This window comes from Falco cherrug, chromosome 1 (assembly GCF_023634085.1).
Source record: "Falco cherrug isolate bFalChe1 chromosome 1, bFalChe1.pri, whole genome shotgun sequence".
Taxonomy (NCBI): Eukaryota; Metazoa; Chordata; class Aves; order Falconiformes; family Falconidae; genus Falco; species Falco cherrug.
Genome location: NC_073697.1, coordinates 47516213 through 47533990, shown reverse-complemented (window position 1 = coordinate 47533990; position 17778 = coordinate 47516213).

Genomic DNA, 17778 nt, shown 5'->3' with positions numbered 1-17778 from the left:
GTTGGGTGATTCCAGGTCTTCTCTCTTCCTGTGCCTCCACTGGTCCTTTATCAGCAAACCCACTAACAGCCCAATGAGCCAACAAGAGCTCAGGACCAGGCGATACACTGCTTGGTTGCCAACCTGCCTGTACTGACCTTGGTCTGGCCTCTTTTCTGACCGAAGGATACTGCCATACAAACAGAAGACTGCCAAGGTTCAGTGACTATCAAATTCTGGCACTATGTCATGCCCTCTGGACACTGTTTTGTCCCAAAAATAGATGTAAAGAGACAGAAGAGTAGGATCAGCCCTACATTCAAAAAAGAGCTTGTAATTCAAGCAAGATACCCATATAGCAAGTCCTCGACATCAAACAGAATTTGTAAGTTATACAGACAGATTTCCCAGATCACTACTGACCTGTTTTATTTATGCACCACAGCTGTCAATAATGATCTGCAGTTGCTGCTAAACAAGACACACAGTGTAGGATAAGTTCCAGAACTGTGGGGCAGGAGGTTGCAAAGCCAGCACTCTGGGTCTTTTGCCCTGGCTTGGACAGTGTGTACTGTGCTGAGGAGAACAGGGGGAAATGGACTTAAGTTTTTAATCTCTTCCTGCCCTGACTTTGGCATCTGTCAGCAAACATGACCTCCAAGGACTCCTTATCTTTGCAGAATTTTAGCATGCTTTGCCTCTTACAGGGACTCCTGCCTGCTTCTGTGCTTGTACGCTATCCTATCCCATCGCATACACTCCTAATACCCAGGAGCTTGCTCTAGGCTTGCTTAGCCATATCTCTGCTGCCACATGTGTGTTGGAAAGCATTTCACAGCCTGTTCAGGTCCTGTTTCCAGCCTCATCATAAATCCATTCTCCATCAAGAGTCCTGAGACATGCTCCAGACCAACAGCCTGGAGTTGCACTCTCTTAAACATAATCTCAGCACTCCTTTAGGCACCAGAGTGTACGGATACGTCTCCAGAAGCTCAAATAAAATGTTGATACAAGAGCTGTCATATCAGGAGCCTTTCAAGCACTCTGGAAAACCCAGACCCTTTTGGGGGTCTTCTTGTTCCAATGCTGTTTTGATAAGCTGGGCCTCTCTGGGTGCAGTATCGTTCAAAATGATGTATTTCAGGCAAATATATGTTTTCCATTCAAAAAGGAATGCTAGTGACCCAGAGCTGAGACCCTAAAATGTCGTGAGCTATGTTTTTTAGAGCTCTCATATCTTTACAAGTGAGGATCATTTTAAGGCTTTCCTAGACGTAAAGGCTTGGCAGACATACGTGGAAGTGGGCACTGTTTCCAGGTCATCATATCATAGAATCGTTTAGGTTGGAAAAGACCTTTAAGATCATCAAGTCCAATCGCTAATCCAGCACTGCCAAGTCCATCACTAAACCATGTCCCTAAGCACCACATCTATGCGTTTTTCAAACACTTCCAGGGATAGTGACTCCACCACCTCCCTGGGCAGCCTGTTCCAATGCTTGATCACCCTTTCAGTGAAGGAATTTTTCCTAATATCGGATTTACAGTTGACCTTGGTCCATCAGTCCAGCCTGTCCAGATCCATCTGCAAGAGCCTTCCTGCCCTTGAGCAGATCAATTGCCCCCCAGCTTCATGTTTTGGTGTTGTTTGCAAACTTACTGAGGGTGCACTCAATGCCTTCATCCAGATCACCCATAAAGACGTTAGACAGGACTGGCCCCTGTACTGAACCCTGGGGAACACCCTTTGTGACCAGATGCCAACTGGATGTAAGTTCTGTCTTCCACTTCAGGGAGCTGAGTACTCTGAGGGTGACTGGTCTTGCTATTAAAGTCTGAGGCAAAGAAGGCATGAAGTACCTCAGCCTCTTCCTCATCCTTTGTGGCAATGTTCCCCACCATATCCAATAAAGAATACAGATTGTCCTTCACACTCCTTTTGTTTCTAATATATTTGTAAAAACATTTTTTGTTATCTTTTATGGAAGTAGCCAGCCCGAGTTCTAGCTGGGCTTTCACTTCTCTAATCTCCGCCTTGCATAACCTCATGACAGCCCTGTAGTCCTCTGGAGTCTCCTGTCCCTTCTTCCAAAGATGGTAAACTCTCCTTTTTCCCCCCTGCATTCCAGCCAAGGCTCTCTGTTCAGCCAGGCCAGTCCTCTTCCCTACCAGCTCATCTTTCGGCATGTGGGGATGGACTGCTCCTGTCCTTTAAGACTTCCTTCTTGAAGAACACCCAGCCTTCCTGGACCCCTTGACTCATCAGGGCTGCCTCCCAAGGGACTCTGTCAAACAGGCTCCTAAAGTGCCCTCTGCAAGTCTAAGGTAGCAGTTCTGCTGTTCCCTCTCCTTCCTTCTCCAAGAATCAAAAACACTATCATCTAGTCATTGCTATGCCCAAGACAGCATGTGAAATATGTGAAATAGCAGGGTAATGTTTATTGAAACAAATACATATACAGCATTTGTATGCTGATTTATTTCTTAATGTCTGTTTTTATATTACATTATTATTAAGTAACTGCCCTTGCCAAATTTATCTAACCCTGATCCTTCATGTCACTATGGCAAATTGATTTTCAGGATTGTATTGAATACATGGAAGAAAGGGAAAAGGTCTTTTACAATGTTCTTTGTTTCTTTTTGTCTTTCTTAGTTTTGGGGAATTTCTCTGTAGAGGAATTACAGAGGACTGTGTGAAAAGTTTATTTGTAAAAAGGTTGTTAAATACCTAAGTATGAAATGTTAAAAAGGAAAAGAAAAAAGGAAAGAAAAAAGAAAAAAAAAGGAGGGGAATTGTAGAGGAATGAAGGTGGGTTAATTATCATTGATAATATACAGCTGTGGGCTGGCTTCAGGGACATAAGGTGCAGCTGTGGCTGGTTCCTGCTAAGTGGTGAAATAGCTCTAAGGGGATTAGCCAATGGAGAGGGATCTGGAAGGGGAGGAGAGAGAGAGAGAGAGAGAGAGAGCGAGAGAGAGAGAGAGAGAGAGAGAGAGAGAGAGAGAGAGAGAGAGAGAGAGAGCATGCAAGAGAGAGCGCGAGCGAGCGGATCTGGAAGGGGAGGAGAGAGAGAGAGAGAGAGAGAGAGCGAGAGAGAGAGAGAGAGAGAGAGAGAGAGAGAGAGAGAGAGAGAGAGAGAGCATGCAAGAGAGAGCGCGAGCGAGCGAGCGAGTGCGTGCCCTGGAGGGACTAGGAGAAGGCAGTAGGGGTGAGAGGCCAAGGGACTGGCTTGATGAGTATGAGGAAACAGCACGAACAGTAGATGGACCTTTGAGGCCTTGTGGGGGATTGGTGGCCCTGTTGGGACAAGGCATGCCAACTACTTATGGAAGTTAACTTGGTATATGATGGTAAAAGACCTTGCTGCAGCTGGCTAGTTTTGAGAATGCTGTGACATTTCTCTATATCAAAAAACAGTGATATTTTGTCTGTCTTCCTGGTTGAAATAATGCCATGTTAAGAACTGTATATTCACTTAAGTTTTAATTTTCAAATGAGCAGTCTTTTTAAAATGACATGACTTTAGATGTAACTTTGTCCTTACTGTGTATCTGATGTTCTAGTCTTGAAAGGATTTTGATTTAATAGGCTCAGCTTCTTATATGATGAAAGCTAGAGCAGAAGAATGTGATGTTCAGCATCTGGTATACTGAGTTTTCTAAATTCCCAGCTAATTCAATGGAAATTGAAAGTATAAAAAGTCAGATCATGAATGACTATGGATGAGTTTGGGACTAATAAATACATTTGCTTTATCAAGATATGAAAGCTTCACAAGATGTGTTTCTCTAAGATTTCTAATGTTTTGATATGCCATTTACATCTTACTTCTAATGTGTCTTTGCCCCATGAGCACTACAGACAAGTGAATATGGTATAGTTATATTTACATGCCAGATAAATTTTAAAGGCCTACAAGGATGGCCTTAATGATGAAGATGGAAAGCTAGGACTATGATCACTTTTCATTTCTTCTGTCAACCACCTTTGATGACTCTCCTCAAGTAATTACCAGCACTTCCACCACTGTCCATGTTTTAGGAAGAAAAATGGCAGGCAGCTCTGAAACCCAGCACAAGTTAGAGAAATGTTTCAGACTGAATCCCAGTTTCACCAAGGTGCTTCATGGCAGCCATGGGAAAAGTCTCCAAATCCAGGTGAGTGCCAAGAGAGTTAAGATACCTCACTGGCACACTAGCTGGTTTAGGAGCCATATTAAGTCCTAGCCTTGGCACTCATCTCTTCTGCAGTCTTATGCATCTGACTCATCCCACACACCTTTCACCTGGGGCTGGAAGTCACAGTGCATTTTGGTCATATTGGTACTCGGCAAACTAGTAAGAAGCATAAACTGATCAATTTAATTTACCTTTGAGAAGTTACTTTGACCAAATAGCGCGTGAAGGTGGAAGGGGTCACATTTACTGATTCTCAGGGGAGCAGTGCTGCCCTTCCTTGTCCTGGCTTCCACGTCTTCACCTCTCGTATGTGTGGGGACAGTTACTTGATTCTGCTGACCCTTGTGAGGTGTACTAGTCGGGCAGGCTGCTGCTTGCACAGGAAAGCTGCCTGACTGGATGCTAGCTTGCTTCAAGTAGTTTCATGGCTCTTCTCATCCACTGCATTTCTCCTGGGTGGCTGAGATGCTGGTCTAAGGATCCATGCAGAGAGTGGTAATGAATTAATTTGGATGATAATGAACCACTGAGCATATCTGACACTGTTAGCTAGTGAGCAGTTAAAGCCCTGAGGAAGTACAGTTTTACTTGTCTCCCCTAACATCAGCAGATCTGACTTTAGCAGGGAGCAAAGCCAGTGAATAAGAAAATGCCATTCTGACAGCCCTTTTTCAGGGCAAAAGTGCCCTTTATCTCACCCAAACAATAGCGTGTGTAATGTTTTTCACAATCCCAGGACGAGCATAATAGTTGCTGGCAGCAGATCTGCTTTCATCATTATCAAGGGCCTTGTGTTTATGTGTGTTATTGGTTCCTGTTGAGATTGTTACATTGAAAACCATTTGTGGAAAATTAAAATTAATAGAAGCTTAAAAACACAGTATCATGTTTCACTGTTGTCCCTTAAGGAGTGAAAATAAACTATCTATGTAGGGAAGAAAGCTAAGAGCTCTTGTAAACAGGAACATTTATTTGCATGGAGTGCTTACATCTAACGCATGTGCTTTATCCTTGATAACTTACCATGTTTGGGTCCGGGAGAGCTCATTCATCATTTAAACATGGAATGAGGTACAAACCCTTCTAGCAAAGAAACTTGTGCTGTATTGAAATGTGTGCACATGAGAAAAGCTTGCCTGTAGAGTGTACTGATCCTTTGGCAGGCTTTGGCACAGATTAGAAAAGTACCAACTGAAAAAAAATAATGATATAAGTAGAGTGTCATTAGATGGGGATTGTCTGTACCAACATCCCTGACTTTGACCTTAACTGATCAAAGCTAATGTGAGCGGTATGGGGATAAGTGAGATGAAGGACCAGCCTTGATCAGAGATGGTCTTCAGGAGAAGATCTAGCAGATATATCCTGTATCATGGAGCCTGGAAAGACATATGTCCTCAGAAGGTACAATGCCACCAAAAATTCATGTCAGTAATAAAAATCCACAAGGGACCACTGAAATCACGAAGGTCTTTACATGTACTTCTTGTTCAGGATCAAGCAACAAATGGCCTGTGTATGAAGGGAAATTTTAGGAGGGACTTTCTCCTTCCCAGTCTCAAAGGGATCAAACTAGAGGAGGCCACAAAGTGACAGACATTATTTTTATTTCTCCTCATTTGTGCATTACTGATCTCCCAGAAGATGATGCCAGTTACATGTTCTTTTTCCTTAAGCCCTCACATTAGTGATTCTAACAAGGTTCTCACCACGCTAAGCATAGACCTGAGGCAAACTCACTTGTAAGGAGGTCTTTGTCACAGTGCCCAAACACAGAGTTTTATCACTCCGTTTTCTCTGGCCTCCCTGGCTTGGCCCATTGGATTACTCAGGACCACAGAGCCTGGTCAGTGAGGGCAATGTGGATGAGATAGCACCTGATAAAAACTGGAGTGATGCTGACTGGCTGGGGAAAGCATCCAGAAGAGGTATTTGGGATGACTTTTCAGCTCAGCCTTTTTTTGTTAGCGGAGTTTGCCAACTGAGGGCAGCCCAGATGATGCCAGCAGGAAGTCTGAGCCTCTGCTCAGAGTGAAGGGTGTGCAATGGTGAGGTTAGATACCACAGGGTTATCTAGTCTATATCCAGCCTCTCCTGAAAGAGTTTAGCTGCTGGCTTGTTCAGTAATATTTGTCAACTTTGGTTATACCTCACAAGGTTTGCAATGCTCATTGTACCTTTTTTTTTGCTCTGTAGCTTCTATTCCTCTCCCTATATCCTGATACTGGGGAGATTTTCTGGTTTATCTGCATTATTGGGAAGTTAGCAGTTTTGATATGGCGAATGACACATCTGTTTATTTAGGCATGTGTTGATAAAAGACATCATGGTCATAACTGCAGTGCAATACAAGGCCAGCTACATGAGAGGGGCCATTGTCTAGTAAATCCAGCCCCCATTTTTGCCTACAGTTCACAGGGTTCCTGCAGGGTAGTCTCAAGACAGAAGTTATCAGTAGATAAAAGAAAGCTACTCTACAGATGTCATTGAAGTTGAGCAAGTGCGGGTAAGTCTGTATTTTGTTACACAAAATATAGTTACTATTTAGAAGAGATACCTCCAGCAGGAAATGGCAGAGCAATATGGAGAATGGTGCAAAGTAGAATCATAGAATTATTTAGGTTGGAAAAGACCCTTAAGATCATTGAGTCCAACCACTGAAAACACCATTAAACAGCTGTCAAAGCTGACACACTGTACGAGCTGATCAGAATACAGTATAGTCCTTCAATATGAATGTTTCCATGACTTTGAACAAACCTCCCTGTATGCTGTTTCATGGGTATAAAGGCTCAGGTAATAGCACCTCTTGCTCTATCAGAAGAACTGTCCATAGTGACCAAAGGAAGAAAACGCAAGAAGGCAAGCAAAAAAAGCCATGACCAAGTAGTCAGGTTAAAAAGAGATGACTCTACAGAACAACAAATCACAAAAAGGCAGCATAAATATGCACCATTAACATCCGCTTTCTAAAGCAGGCAAGATGGCACAGGGCTCTGCATGGAATACTGATGGTAACTGTGAGAAGTTACCCTTAATCCCTTGTGCTCTGTTCCTGACTGTGAGCAGAATGTTGCTGCAGACAATTAGACAAGGAGCAATTGGTCTGTACAGGGTTTTGCACCAGAGCAATTTTTGTATTATTACTGAAAAACTTAAGTTTTGACCACCAGGTGAAATCAGGTGTCCTCCTCCTGCAGATCACTGTATATGATAGGACAGCTATGGACCCAAGTTTCTTCCAAGTGAAACAAGAGCAGGCATTAGAAAAAGGGAAGGTGAGTTTCATTCAACTGATTGGAAAGTGAGGTGCAAAAGGATTACGGGGTTTCTCAAAACTGCTCTGGAAGCTGAGTTGGCTTCTGATGACCCTTGAAACTGTATCTGTGAGCCTTACTTTAGTGAAGAACAACACATGATATTCCTCACTGAACTAAGATGGTAATTTTAACGCAGAGAGAAAATGTTTGTTTCCTGACAATTGCTACAGAGAGAATGGTTTTTTTCGCCTTTTTCTCTCTCTTGCTTTTATGCAAGAGCTTCACTTCAGCTCTATTTTTTTCCTTGAATAGATTTTGTGAGGCTGCAGGCTGACCCAAAAGCCCTCAGCAAGCACAAGAAAAATGCTAGTGCCAACAGCTATGTGATAGCTTGTGGCAGCTCAGCAGTGTACTGAGCAGCCAGAGCATCTGAGTGCTAGTTTGGGAGCCCATTGCTGCTCCTCTCCGCTGCCTAATTGGCAGCAAATTCCATAATTGCTACAAGTCAACAACACCAAGAGTTCAACACAGAAGTCAAACGAGGGGGGTGGGGGTGGTGTGTGTGTGTGTGTTGTGGCAAATTAAACGGCTGTACATGGCAGGTACACGCTTCTAGCAAGGGAGCCAAAGGCTGTGCATCTCTCTGCAAGCGAGCTATAAAGCAGGTTCCTAACACACGCACATAACCTCCAGCATGCAAATGTACTGAGCTCAGTGAAAATGATGATGACCAGGGACCTTGGTGTGTATTTAACTCATGGCATGGAAAGTGAGCTTTATGTAGTTAGGTTAAGAACTGAGAAGCATTTGCCTTCTTGTGTAAAGAATTTCTGAGACCCACCTAGGCCTGTGAGGCCAGGCATAGCTCCTCATGGCTCAAAAGAGGAATGCAGGTTTCCAGCCCCATTTGCAGGGACCAGAAGGTTTCTAACTGACCACAGCTAAACTTGAGGAACACCTCTCAGTGAAGTGCACGAGAAACATCCAAGGTTTATTTCTTTTGACTCATGTAACCCATCTGAATGGCCTTTTGCCTAGGCTCTCACACATTCCCTCTGCTGCATCATCTTGTCTCCCACTTCTCTGCAGACTCACAGAAGAGCAGCCAAAACATGAGAGCAGAGTGATTTTAGAGCAGTAGTGCCAGTTTGCCCTATAAATAATGCACAGAGCTCTTTTGTAGTGGTGAATTTTGCTTCTGAATCATCAACAGTGTTATCTTTCCCTTTCCTGCCTTCTGCTGCAGCCTTCCTGTAACCTAGAATTACCTAGAATTAAGGTTTCATAAACTTTAATTAAAGTTTCATAAATCTAAAGTATTTTTTTCTGTGGGTTCAGTAACCCACCAAACAGCTCCTACTACTCACTGACTTCACAGATGAGCAGATCTCCTTTTCCAGGAACAGACAGCTGTGGAGCTGGTGCTCAAAGACAGCAATAGAGGGGAGGCCTTGAATTGTAACAATGCTGCAGTGCTCAGTGAGAAAGGACATTAAATACAGTTTTTGTAAGTAAACAGGACTGCATCCAAGAAAAGCCTGACCTTGACCATCCATTTTTCCACTTCAAGGGGAAAAAACTCAAAGGCTTCAAATACTGGCAAGTCAGAAGTAGAAATTCAAAGATCAAATCAGGTATTTTCCTATAAGCCAAAATCTAATTACCACTGATAGTTGACTTAGAGATAGCATGCTATACCAGTGGAGTGGGGTGTGAATTATTGGCTGAGAGACATGTTTGCGCAGTTCTCTTCCTTAAAACAGACACAAAAGTGTAAGGTTTATAAATTTAAGAGCTACTGGCCATTAATTTATTTGCTTTTCTCATGGAGATAGATAGCCTGCTGAAAATGTCATTCCAGCTAGGAAAAAAAGCGATTACTTCAGGAGTTCAAATGTGAGGCTGCACTTCCATGTCTGAAAGATCCCCAGATTGAAAGAAATAAACAGTTTATCATAAAGTCTGAATTGTGGCTCAGTGCCTTTATAATTGTATCAAGCATGCTAATGGCACTGAAGCAGAGACTAAGTGCATGAGAAAGCACCCATGCCTTCTGAACAAAAGCATAAACAGATACTAAAAACAAAGGAGATGATAGGTTTAAAAATTATGCCTTGCAAACCCCCACCAGCTCAGTGATATTTATATAAACATGCTTGCCAGAGCCAAGAGCACCCAGAGGAGTATGTACTGTCATCTCCTCCTATCCACAAGTTTGGTCTTGGTGGCTCTCTGAGGCTGATCACAGAGGCAATTCAATGCACTTGGATTCTTTAAAGTCCACAGAGGTCACTGTTGACCAAAGGGATCCACTTTTTTCTCTTCCTACCCCGTGTTCTGCCCCGAGAGGCTGAGCCTGATCTTGACCACCCTTTGACCACCCCTGCCTCAGAGGATCTGAAGTACTGAGATCTGAACCGAGTCTGCAGTTGTGCCTTATGAGCCTGTGAGGCACCATATATTTGGATGCCAGTGTCACAGAAATAGTTCAATTCTCAGACAGCAATAGGTGGAGCAATTCTTAACTGGCGTGCATTTTCTGCAGTGGTGATAAACAGTAGTGAAGCACTGTAACAACCCAGCCTCCTAGCACATAAGATGCTGTCCCTCCCCACCATCAACAGGGACAACTCCCTCTCCTAAAACTGTAGAAGCTGGTCCCTTCTGTTTCTCAGGTTGCTGCAAATCAACAGTTCAAGGGCAGAGATGGTCTGGACTGCTGAGCTCTTCCTTTTCCCTTCTTCTGCTTTTGGAGGGACAGTGTTGGCCATGGAGCTGACAGGATGGAGAGTCCAGAGTAGCACTGGCTGGCTGCTGTACCTTGGTGGCAGCCCCACAACTCTTGCAATGGCCCTCTGCCTTCCCAACCTCCCAGTGCTGGAAGCACTGGCAGCATGGGGGCAATGTACTGGTGAGCTCTGTATCCTTTCTTTTCCACCTCCCTGTCCCTGGATTTTAATGTGTTCCAGGCTGGCACTGTCCCCTGTGTGGTGGATATCCTAGTTTAGCCAAAGCCTCTAAAAATACCACAGTTACATATGTAAAGAATGTGGCTGATATGTCTGCTTAATGTCTTGAAGTACTAGATTTCACTAGCCCCATTGGTACTGTTCTGTTCCCCAGCAACAGCTGGGGAATTTCTTAGTAATTTCTAGTAATTTTTAGCACTTTCTAATTCCTAAGTTACTGAATTCTTAGTAATTTCTAGCACTTTCACTGCCTCCTGGTATTTTGTCCCCTGAACACTGGGTTCTTTCCATCTATCCCAGGAACAAGTTGGCACCTGGGTTACCTGGATGCAATTACTTGCAGCACATTCCTCCACTGACATTTCTATTCTCCCTCAACCACATTGGATCATTAATGAGTCTGTTACTTGGATCATTGACTATTATTTATGCAGAAACTCAATAAAACACTGTCAACTTGAAAAACTGTGTTCCTAGATGAAAACAAAAATTGTTGCTAAAGCTTCAAACACTGACCAAGTTTTCTTTTTCAAGTTCTTGATGCACTGGCCAGTAAGCTGAGAAGACCCATGCCACTTCCTTGCTGCATTTCCATTTGTGGTCTCCAACTCAGTCCTTACCACCACTGTTGGACTCTTCTTACGAATACAAGTCAAAACCTAATAAAACCTAATTACTAGAATCATGGGGAAAGCTATTTCAGGTAAGCTTCCCTTTCTAACCACATAAACTTTCATTAGCACATGTAGCTGTGCTTTCCTCAGGCATTTTCTAGCAGTGACTCTTTCATCCACAAAAGAATAAAGCTCCAAAGCACTGTGATTGAAACTGTGCCAAGGTTTATTGACATGGAAGCACCAAGGCTTTGGAGATCTATGAAATGGAAGCCTACAGAGAAAAAGATACATTATGTATAAGACCATATTCTAGAAAATACCCAAAGGGGAAAATTAACTAGCCTTGTACAACTGTGACAGAGACTTCCAGCCTCAGTGCTTACATTTCTGTTGAAATCTGATGAGGAGAACTGATGGAGAACCTGAAATCGATGAAAGTCAACAATTCACAGGTTTCACACAGCCACTGTAAATTAGTTAGTTGGATGGGAAAAGGTAAGACAGGTGAAAGATTTGGTTGCTTATTTTCTGTTAGAAATTAGTAAGAATTGGGTTTTTAAACTCCCCAAGAGAGAGGTGAATTCTAGCTTTATTGTCATAAAAGCTCAGAGGGAAATGTGGAACTGAATAAAGTTAACAGATGCATGGAAAAAAAATAATTGTTAGTAAATGTGAAATTTCAGCCTGGTTGTCTACACATATGGTAGGCAAAAAGCCAGCAGGTACCAGAAAGACTTGGAGATCCAAATGTACTCAAGACATTGACAAAACACATCATTGCAAAACAAAAATAAACCGGTCTATGACTGACAACATAATTTTTAGGTTCACAGCCTCAAGACCTTCTCACATAGTTCAAATTCTTGAGTGATCTTACACGTGCTTTAGGCTGGGGCTGTAGCACATATGCATTGGCTAAAAGCTCCTGATGTTTCGAGAACCTGGTTCCATTGAGGAGCTTACTCCCTTACAGATACCTTAAAAGCAAAGTGAAGGTATTGATTCCCAGTATAGTTTAATCCATTCCAGACCACTCCCAGCATCCCAAACCAGAGCCTAAAATGGTGATAAGCCTAGTCTTGCTTTTTCAGACAATAAAAAAAATGAATGGTTTAAATTCTAGCAAAGCTACAAATGCCAGCATTTTAACTTGCAAAAATATAAAGAGTGCTTGTTTCCCGAGAAAACGTATCAGCTTAACACATCTTAAATACCACTGTGATCTGCTTGGACACTTTTTTCCTCATCCACGATCTTTTCAGTGTCCTAGAGGCAGAATCTTTTAAGGACACCCTAAGAATTGCCCCTTCAGTCTATGAAATCTACAGGTTGAGTCAGCTATTGGCTCGTTCAGCTCCTCACTGCAACTTTCCCAGCCTCAGTTCCAGCACTGCATGCCAAGTTCGATGAGAGTCAGATAGAAGCCCTGCCCCTTCACACTTCCTCAGACCGTCCTGATGGATAAATCTGGGCTGCTGGGTATAGTAGCACCTGCTTATCTCTTTGCTTATTAAAATTAATCTTTAAGTGTTTCACCCCCAAATTTCTCCAAGTTAGAGATCCAACCCTGCTGTTTGAAATATTTTTTTTTTGAAAGAATTGTCCCCAGGGAATGGGCTGGAGCCTTTCTGTTTCCTTTGAACTTTCCCAGCCAAAGCATTATTTTTTTCAGCAGGGCCTGCAGGATAGATACAGGGGCCTATCAATACAAATCCCTCTGACTCTCAAGCAGGGTTTCCTGAAACAGTCCTGCTGCAGTGTCCAGCTCACCACACAGGAGGGCTGAGCTACTGTTTATGTTCTTCTGGATCTTGTCCTGTGGGACACCCCATGAAAGAGGACCTACTGGAGCTGTTCTCTGGCATTAGCTGTCCTAATCCTGCAGCCCACTGGCAGTGCAAAATGACATGTCCCATGACACGGTCTTTAAGTGAGAAAAAGCTGTTGGAAGCCACATTCAAATCGCCTTTCCTGTTCTTGTTAGTGCCCATATTGTAAAGTCTGAAACAATTGTTCTTGAAATGTTGTTTGCAAAAATAACATTTGGATAGCTTGCGCGCCACATTTCCATAGGGAGTGGATCTTTCTTTCAGTGGTTCCAAACACTTGGATATATAATGGAAAAAACTGTTGTGGCTTGAATAATGGTACCACCAAACAGAAAGCAAAACTCACCAAGCAATGAATCCCAAAGAGTACTGAGCCCTTGATGTCCAATTTTGCAAAGCTGTTAAGTATGGATGTATGTTGTTTTAAGCAAGCTGCTACGATAGCACCTTGCAAGATTTATTGTTCATGCTCTTAAGGTACATATTGACTCTTGGGATGTGCAGAACTGAAACAGTTGTTACAGAAAGTATATCAGAGTATTAGGTTTGGAGTGTTGTATCTTGGCTCACTGTTCCATCCAGTTCATCTCTCCAGTCTTTCTACTTTTGTTCATTAGTATCCCATGCACAGCTATGCTGTCTCGCTTTTCAAGCAAAATTTCTTAAAGCAGCTCAAAATGGAATTGATTTTAAGATCACACCTAGGTCCCTTGGGCTTCACAATCACTTCCTCAGGAAATATTTGAGAAGCCACCTGTGTGTGCAAACCCAGTATCTGCTTTTGCTTTATGAGGCACAACAAAAGGCAATTCAACAAACTGCGCCCAAGCCTACATCAAAATGTAATGAATGATGTGATGTGGAAGCAACCTTTGCCTGATTCACCAGACTAAATTAATCAGTAGCTGAACTCTGAGAAAGTCAATGGAGTTCTTTAACTACAGGCTGCAGGGGTCTTTGCAGTAGCATAAGACTTTTCATGCTCTAAGTACTGTAACAACCAAAGGCAACACATTAAAAATCTCGACTCTCTGGAGTTAACAGCTTTTCAGATTTAATACCATTTCTGCATTATTTCCTGCTGTAATTTCCAGCTAGCATGACTTAAATTTTGAAAACTGGCACAAAATTAAGAGAACCAAAATGAATATATTAATTTTATCTTGTGCTTTTTAAAAAAAATTCCATGATTTCTCCTGTAGTGCTTGTGATTCCGGACCCCTGGAATTGGCAGTGCAAATAACCCGGCAGATTCTGTGACTGACAGTGAAGTTGTTACATGGTGGTTCCCATGTAATTTAATCGGAGTCATGCTATTAAGATAAGACAGTAGCAAACTGCATTTTAGGTCTGCTCCTTCTTGCAAACAAACAATATACTAGCGTTATGCTGGAATCATCCCAAATTCTGCAATATGGCTGTCTGAAGATGAGAAGGCAGCTTTGAGCAATGACTGTCAAATGCTACGAGGCTGGAGTTTTATCAAAGGCTGCTGGAAGCCAGATCAGGCCAGGGGAATGCCCTTACTTGAGGGGCCAAACCCAAAAGCCTCAGGCAAAAAGCAACTGGGGGTCTCCATTCCCACAGAATATGAAGTCTGCATATGCTTTCCTCCCATTAACACACGGGTGTTGTCTCACAGAGCCAACAGAGATAGGCAGAGTTGTTGATTTCTTTCTGTATCTTAAGGTATATACAACTCTTTGCCTTTCTGCATGGGCTTTGCATCCACTTTAAAAAGGACAGGCCCAAGGGCTGTTCTAGTCCCCAGGCACAGCCTGCTGAACATTTGGGGAAGTGACATGTCCAGGAAAACGGCTGGTGACAAACATCTGCCATTTTGCCCCCCTGCTCCCAGATGTCCCCCATGGGTCAGTGCTCCAGAATGAGTGTTCTCATGCCCAAAGGAAGAAACAGAGGCTCTCACCAGTGCCAGCAACCTGATTCTCCAGGGTAGAAGGCCAGGTCCTTAGTGTGGTGACAGCAGGGCTGTCCTCTGCCCTGAGACTCTGCCCACTCGTCACCATTTTGTCCGCCCCCTCACAAGTGCCATTCTAAGGGTACACAAAATGGTGCCTGGTCTCAGGCACACAAAATGGCGCCTGATCTCAGGCACACAAAATGGCGCTGTAAATTCTGGCCATCCAAGCACAGCAGGTTGGAAGGCTTGTTCTCTTCACGGGGTAACCTTTTTAATCTTGTGCTTTAGGAAACTTCTGGGACTTGCCACATCTCGGGCATGTTTATGCGTATCAGATGTGCAGGATACTGTTGGTATCAAACACAAAACAGATTCTGCTTTCTGATTTTTTCTTCACCTGTTCATGTATACCTCAACACACTTCTGTGCTCCACAGCAGCCGCAGCAGTACATCTTGCAGCGTTACAGCATCCTGCTCTCCACGCTCAGTGCTCAGCCGTGCTGGTCAGCCTGCAAAAGTTCTTCGTGGACAGGCTGACAAGCACCCATGCCATCGGGTCCCTCTGGGGAGGTGCTGGTGGCTTGCCCTCCAGCCTTGGTGTGCAAGAGCACTGCCAGAGGGGCTGTGGCCAAAACAGCAGCCGCTCGCTCAGCCAGAAGTGGCTGGGTACTTTCTCTAGGTTGGCAGTGACTGGGAAGAGTATATGGGTGACCAAACATCCATCTTTTCCCTCTCAGCCAGAAAGCTTTACACTTGTTGATTCCAGACTATGGATCTGATGATGAAGTTTGTGGCTTGATGTACATGAGGTATCTGGTGGTCTTCCATGAATAAACTGCAGGTCTGAATGGCGACTAATCTTAAGGAGGCAATATAAAAATCTGGCTCACATGCCACGTACAATGAAAAATTAAAATGGTCATAGTATAAACCAGACCTCATGTCAAATGGAAAGCAGCTAAGTGCATTTTTCTCAAGTTTACCCTGTTTGTCTTCCCAGCCTTTAGCTTCCAGTCTGATCGTTATTCTTGAGTGTTGCACACTTGTACTTGTTCATAGAGAGCTGGCCAAGGTCCAACACTCATTAAACCCATTGAGACCTTCATTTACTCCAAGATCCAGATCCTCTCAACAAATGTTTAAAAGAGACTAACTCAAACTCCATCACAATAAAATTGTTTGTTTCTGTTATATGACTGTATGGGAAACAGCTAATTATTTGCAATGAAGAAGTTTTTAAATTTGCAACTTCTCCTTTGTTGGGTTTTTTTTTTGGCACAACAATGAAGTATTCTGCAGTCCCTACAATCCATTCTTCAGAATATTTTCACAAATTCAAAATCACAATCATTCAATGCTTTATTGGGCATGGAGTACTTTTCTGTTGCAGGCAACATGCAGCCTATTTAGATACAGGAAGTTATGTTAGGATGGCTCTTGCAAGTCACATAGTAAAACTAGTCTCTAAACAGAAAATTGTAACTTTCTCCTTTGTCCTCCTTGGTGAACGTTCATAGAATAACCTTGGTATTTCCTTGCTGTTGCCCATCTTGGTATTTAAACTTACTCATGTAAGTTGTTCAGGGAAAGGAAATATAAGAAGCATAGTTCAGGAAGATGCATTAGAAATGTGAACCAGAATTTGAAGTAAAGCTTTTTCATTCAAGTAGAAAAATCAGTGATTTTATAAAATGACTTAAATGTTTAACACTCACATTTTTATTTCCTGTATAAATTATCCAAATGTTGGCTAAACAGGCAATAGTTAAACACTAATTATTTTTATCTTTGACACTAGGAGTCATGCAGAGCTATTATGTCTACAGATTTCACCTTGTGACAATTACAACTTGAGGATTCTGCTGTTTTTGTATATAAATATGTTTGCTTTTAATATACCCCCAAGTGAGACACAGTAGTCTGCATTCTTCTTATGAAGAGTATTCCTCCATTGATGAATTTGGAGGCTAGAGACAGCAAAGGAAACATGGCTTGTACCCCAAAGCACCTCAGTAAGGCAAAGCTGTATCACAGTTCAAGAATTCCTGGTTTCCAAGTTCCTCTTCAGGTTTACACTATACTTAACTGCTGAGCTCTACACGTTTACAGCCTGCTACACATTCAGCTCCCACACACACCTGAGTAGTGAGGTACAGGCACAGTTTCTTAAGCAATTAAAAAGAAAAGGAATTAAACATCAGAGAAAACAGACTTGTTACAATATCATTATTGTGTCTTTGGAAAAAAGTATAGTTTTACCTCACCTTTTAAATTTATTTCTATGGAATGAAATCTGACGTAAAGAGAACCCGTCCTTTTGAGCAGTGTCATTCTGTCCCCATCTATAAGGACAGATCAGTAAAAGCAGGTTGGTGTATCAACACTTAGAAAAAACAGATATAGCCAGTAATTGGTGCTGTAGACGCCATCTGTCTTTAGTACTTTACATGCTTTTAAGATGATGAAATACCTTCTGCACCACTACAAAAAATCTAGGCTTCTGTTTGTTATTTCACATAGTCAGTACTTAAACTATGGATAACATTTAATCTTGAAGCCAACACGTGATCAGCTTGAGAAACACAGTTTATAGGATTAAATTTCTTCAGCCTTTACTCCCCTGTTCTGTATTTCTAGGGATAGGGAACAGGGGCTTTGCTCTCTCCAGGAAAGCTTTTTACAATACCGTAAGGGAACTGTAGGAAATCCAACAGGGAGTTATTTTAGACACACACAGAGTAAACAAAGCACTGTGTTAGTGCAAAACAGGCCTGAGTCACCTCTTGTGGTTTTCAGTAAGTTCTTGAAGAATCTCTTGTGGGCATATAAGGGCAGAATTTGGGCCACAGTGTTGAGAAAACAGCACTGATGATGATTTCAGCATGAACAGAAACATATGGACTTCAACAAATGCATTCAAAAAAGACATGCTGAACAAGAGGTCTGTCATTTATGGAAGAGTTTTCTGCAAAGAGCTATTGCATGGAAAACATGTTGATGGATATAGTGAACTGAAGCCT